Here is a 6,308-nt window from a genome sequence, read left to right on the forward strand (position 1 = left end):
GGAAAGAGTTTATTTAATGCATTTAAACTATGTAGTACTGAAATCTAAGTATTTATACAGATAACAGAAATAGTCCCTCTACTTTTTCCCAGTATTTGTTGAAGTACATTGCCACAACTTTAGGGGCTCAAAGTAACACAGTTTTATTACCTCAAATAAAATAGGTCCATACATCAAAAATCTGACAAATAAGTCATGACTAAGATCAAGGTGTGAGAAAGACTGTGTTCCCTTCCAGAGACTCTAGGGGACAGTTTTTTCCATACTTTTTGATGTTTCTAGAGGCCAACTATTTTTGCTGGTTCATAGTTCCCTCTCTTCATCAACAGACAGAAGTGTGAGTTTAGAATTCTTGAGGGAGATTGGGACTCCTGAATAGAAAATTACAAGTTTATATATAATTTGAGGATTAAAAAGAACATTATCTAAAATTTGATATGATAATTATAATTTAAAAATTGGTTTAGGATAAGGAGGAAATGCAGTGGTGCAAGAGACTGAGAGAAATGGCTATGGAATTCCTATAAAAAATGTAGAGGCTGGCTTAATTTTTTTTTAAAGATTTATTTATTTGTGTATATAGAACTGGGGTATAGGCCAGAGATTCAGGGGCGGTCAAGAGGATTCACCAGCGACAGAATGGGGAGCAGAACAGGCCGACTCACGAAGTACAATGCTGAGAGGAGCAGTGGGCCAGTGAGGAGAGGTCTGCCACGTCATGTGGGTCACCTCCAGGGCAGGCAGGCGGGGATCAAACACATGCTGAAGTGGCTTTAACTTCTTAGTGCTGTGCTTTAATCCGCTTCACCACCAGGGAGGGCCTGAGGCTGGTTTAATTTAAAGGAATCAGGAGGAATAATTTTCATTCTAAACTGCTAAGTTAACTCAAATCTTGCATAAAAAGTTAGAAAGGATAGTTTTCTTTCTAAGAACAAAAGTTGCCGAATGGCGAATTCTCTCTCCCATTTCCTCCACTTCTTTATTTGAACATTTTAGCCTTGGCCACTAAATTAAGTAATGTGTCTATATCTTTCTAGGTTATCTAAACAGAATTATATACACTAATTTGCAACCTTATAATAATAGATGTACACTCTATTCTGCTTTTCAAGGAGAGGAAATTCCAAGTAACAAAATAGGAGATACTTTTTAGACAGCTGTTATATTTAATGATGCCTATGTTCATATAGATTATCACATGTTTAAATGGAGAGCACAGTCAGGCTCTTAAGAGAACAAATCAGCCCTAACGCTTCAAAACTGTGTTAGCAGAATGTTTTTCCAGGAAAAACAATGATGAGGAATTTGATGGGAAGTCCTGAAGGAGACTCTTAGGGACTTAGTTAAATGACGTCGGTAATCAGACTTTCAAACAAATCCTTTTCTGTTTTGTGGTGATTCAGAATTGCAATATATCCAACATTTAGAAATCATGACCTCCTTTTCTCCCTATTCACAATCTGTCATCCAATACCCCTGATTATTTTTGTATACACACAGAAAAATATTATAGATGATAAGTGTTAGCAATGGTCAAAAGAAAAAGATTCCTTAAACATACTTAGTGAAAACATAAATTACTATTATTTTTCTGAATGGAAATTTGAGTGCATTAAAATTTTTTGATCCAGAAATTGAGATCTGGGAACTTATCTCCATAAATAATCAAGAATGAAGGCAAATTTTACACAGTGACACATATCACAAAACCATTTATAAGCCCCAAGTAGGAAACAACCTACATGTGTAATAGACAATAAACTAGAAGACAAAGATACTGTGTTACATACATAAGTTAATAATATTTAGACATTATAATTACATTGTTAGAATAGTAGCAAAATGAAAAGATATGGAAGATACATTAGAGAAGTTAGCTTATCAAATAATATGGGTGATTTCACAAACAAAGAAAAATACTTCATGGAGATGTAGAAAAATGAAAATGAGTGTTTTCTTAAGAGTGTTTTTTTTATCATTTTCTCTATTTTGATTATTGGCATTTTCTAAATTTCTTATGAATAACAAAACAAGAGCCTATAAAATTGAATATTGAAAAGGAATATCACAGAGAATAAAACAATTTAGTTGAGGACTTTGATAATACCAACAAATCTTTCAATTAGCTAGTTTCTTGAGATCTGTCTATGGCAGGCATAGAGAAAATGTTTTCTGTGGAAGGATTGTGGCAGGGATTCATCAGTTCACCTAAGCAGAAGCCAATACATTTTTATAATGAGTATCAAGGTAGCAAATTAATGATCAAAACTCTCAGTTGCCAGTGGTGGAGACACTGAATAGCATGGATAGATAAGATACGAGCAACCATTTCTAATAAATACACACAAGTTCAATATTTTCTTATAATCAATAATCAATACATAAGAAATGTGTAAAATTTATCATCACTACCATAAAATTTAAGTACAAAAAATGATTATTTCATTATTTTTTTAGAATGAACTAAAACAAATTTCAGCATTCACTAAGGCTAAATTAACATTGTAATTTTAAGAAAATGAACTTCTCTTTACCAACTGTCTCACTTAAGATGCATAGCTATTTAGATTACATGAAAAATGAGCTTTGATTCTATGGATATTTTCAACCCATTATTGAAAACATGATTGTCAATTGAAGTTAAGTTGATGAAATGGCCATAATTAAAATCTATACCTTCCAGATACTGTTGTTAAAGTAAATATTGCAGATCCCATATAACTACTATGTGGCTGATAAATAAAAAGGAAATATAAGCATAGAAATAAAGTATTCCAGAAGCCAAAGCTTGATGAAAAGATTTATCATTACTGTTAACGACAGAAATTAATATTTCTTAATATTAAGGAATTATTATGATTACAAAAATGATTATGTCACTCTCTTCTGCTGCAATGTCTAACTTCAGTTTTTTCCTGACAGTACTTTATGTGTGACATATTACTGCAAACAAGTCTGTCTGCCCAGAATAATCAGGGATAAATAATTCATCAGCAGTACTGCAGATGTTGAGGGCATCCTCTAGTATGCCCATTCTTTAACAAAAATAAACTCCAATACTGCTTGACTTGCTTTCAGTTCCTCCAAAGAAGAGAACAGTGAAGAACTGCCATTGATTTTTTTAGAGCTAGGTGTAAAGACAGATGAATGCCAAGAAGAATAAAAACTGATCTGACCTTGCATAGTGCAGAGAGTGTTAGTTCTAAAATGAATAGGTCTTATAAACATTCCCACACCCATAGGTATTTTTCTTACTGATGTGGCCCTAAATGTTTAAAGCTGACTCAGTAATTATAATGAGAAGACATCCCTTTCCAGCTAAGACTTGTTAAGACTGTTAAGTTGTACTTATTCTTTCTGAAATTCTTTAACACTTTTAGCCTGTTACCTTAACCTCTTGTCCTCAAGTTTGTAGCCTCATGGCCCATTGATTCAATTTTAGGCAGCCAGATTAAGAAGTTGCGTTCACATGTATGTGTGCCCATTTATGAGTAATCATATCTGCATGTGTAGGGACATTGGAAAAGTTACCATTTAACTGGTTGTATTGTTGATTTGAATTTGTAATAACATAAATATATGAAATGATTGTGGTTACTATTTTAAATGTAACAAACATTAAAAAAAAACTTTTTGAATGTCTTATAATGTCAAATAATAGTCACTTCCAATAGGATGGGGAAATCAATTATAGGTCCAACAAACAAATATCAGGAGCTTGATAGAGTTGTAGAGAGAAAAAAATGTAACTTGCTACTTTATTAAGGAGAGACACATAGTTTATAATAATGAATTATTTCAGGGGAAGCTAGTGAATGCAAACAGAATTTAAAACAGCAATGTATTTTCTAGGTTACTGCAAAACTTGAAGGATTTAAAAATATTAATATGTTTTCCTTACATCATTGCAGTCTCCCACCACTTTATCACCCATGAACCATAACCACATTTCCTTGTGTTCTTCCCTCCTCTGTTTTGTCCCATTACAACCTTCTCTGCTGAATGCCTCAGTTCTACAATCAGCTTGCTAGTTTTGAATATTTCTTGACCTTTCATTTGGTTTCTCTGTATTCTGCATGTAAGTGAGATCATCTGGTCTTTATCTTTTTCCTTCTAACTAATTTCAGCTATAGTAATTACTTCCTTTGTGTACTCAAAGGACACAAAACACTAATTTGAAAGGAAAGCTGCATTCCTATTTTCATTACAGCAATATTTACAATAACCAAGATACGGAAACACCTAAATGCCTCAACATATTTGAATGTATCAAAATGTTGTTTTTTTTTTATTTGTTTGTTTTTAAAAAGATGTATTTACTTATGCTTACAGAACTGGGGTACAGGCCAGAGTTGTGGTGAGTGAGAGGATTCACTAGAGATAGAGTGGGGAGCAGAATAGGCAGATTGACAAAGTACACTGCTGAGAGTTGTGGTATTTTTATACCACAACTTTTTTTCAATCAAAAAAGACAAACATGCCATTGGGGACAACATGGATGAAAGAAGTTGAGGGATTTTAATCAGATTAAGGAAATAGATCAGGTTATTTTTAAATAAAATAATCAAAAAAATAAAAATCAAGGAACCGTTAAGCCAAAAGCTTGAGAGAAGATTATAATATACCAAATTTGTTTTAAATAAATGAAACAGATTACTAGAAACACAATTTATAAAAAAAATAAAATGAGAAATATTTAATTACAAATGTTTAGATATAGTTAATATATATATAAGAAAATTGATGTTTTAAGCATAATACACAGCAAAAAAAAATTTTGGAACAACTTTGCTAGTAAATTTAAAAGCATGGGTAATGTTTATAGTTTTTCTTTGCAAATTTAATTGGCCAAAATCAAGAAATAAGTTGACAACTTTTTAAAAGGCCCATTTGATTTATATTTCCTACTGTTCATTCTCTTAACAAATGCCCAGCTCAGAAAATTCTGTTGGGAATATTTTCAACCTTTTACAACACTTTTACTTTTAAACATATTTACAATTCTTTTTAAAGATTTTTTTAAGTAAGTACAGAAGGGATATGTTTCTTTTAGTGAGCCTGAATAAAATTCATAGGAATGAGGCCCTCCCTGGTGGCGCAGCGGGTTAAAGCACTGCACTGAGAATCTAAAGCCGCTTCTGCATGAGTTCGATTCCCGCCTGCCCCAGAGGTGACCACATGGTGTGGCAGACCTTTCCTGACCCGCCCACTGCTCCCCTCAGCAGTGTACTTCGTCGATCTGCCTGTTCTGTTCCCCACTCTGTCTCTGGTGAAGCCTCTCACCGCCCCTGAGCCTCTGGCCTGTACCCCAGTTCTGTATGCACAAATAAATAAATTAAAAAAAAAATTCATAGGAATGAGAAAAAAATAGTAGGGTAGTAATTTTCTAAATACATACTTGACAAGATGCAAATAGGTACTGTCATCATCAAAGATGCTTGGAAAATGTGGAATTAAACAGAATTCCTTACTGAAAACAGCCAAAGTTCTGCAATATATGTGATAGGATGGATGATACTGTAGATGGCTTATATTGCCTGTGAAACCAAAAAAAAAAAAAAACAAAAAAGCAAAAATATTTTCCCTTCAGAGTCTCAGGGTCTGACCTTTCAATGAATAGTATAAGTTATATCAAGCCTGGCATCTCCAGAAAATTCAGCTCTCAGAAAATCTGGTATCACCAGAAGAGACACAAACAGATGTAAAAAAATGAGTATGCCTTTAGGCAATTTCTATGTGGTCTTGGCCTCTCCTGTATGCATAACACTCAGCTTTTCACACATTTATATTACCTAATTTGTCCTAAAATATTTCAGTTTGCAACTCTGGCCAGAGATAATTTCACAGTTGACTATAAATTAAATATTTGAAACATTTTCAAATAGAATCAAGAAACACATAAAAGAACAGTACATCATGACCTAATGGGGTTCATTCCATAAGTGCAAAATAGAGTTCAAACTTGGAAATTTTATTATTACAATTCACCATATTAATAAAGGAAGAGAAAAAAATTATATTGGTAGTCCTCAATAAGCTTCTGATAAAATTTAGTATCTGAGAAAAACAAATGAAAAACCTAATTATTAAACTTTAAATCAAAAGGCATATTTAAAATTATGCAGAAAAAATCATAAAACCTTAAGAAATCTTACAAAAAATATCAGCCTCATTTTAAAGTGACACTCCTTAGCCTACCCATTAAAGTCAAGAATTGGACATAATGATTCTGTCTCATTATCCTGAAGGTAATTGACGTATATCAAAGTAAAGAATACAAATTCTGAATTCCTTCAGGATGGAGAGAA

The sequence above is a fragment of the Condylura cristata genome, unplaced genomic scaffold (genome assembly GCF_000260355.1).
Source record: "Condylura cristata isolate star-nosed mole 26May11 unplaced genomic scaffold, ConCri1.0 scaffold00001, whole genome shotgun sequence".
NCBI classification, from domain to species: domain Eukaryota; kingdom Metazoa; phylum Chordata; class Mammalia; order Eulipotyphla; family Talpidae; genus Condylura; species Condylura cristata.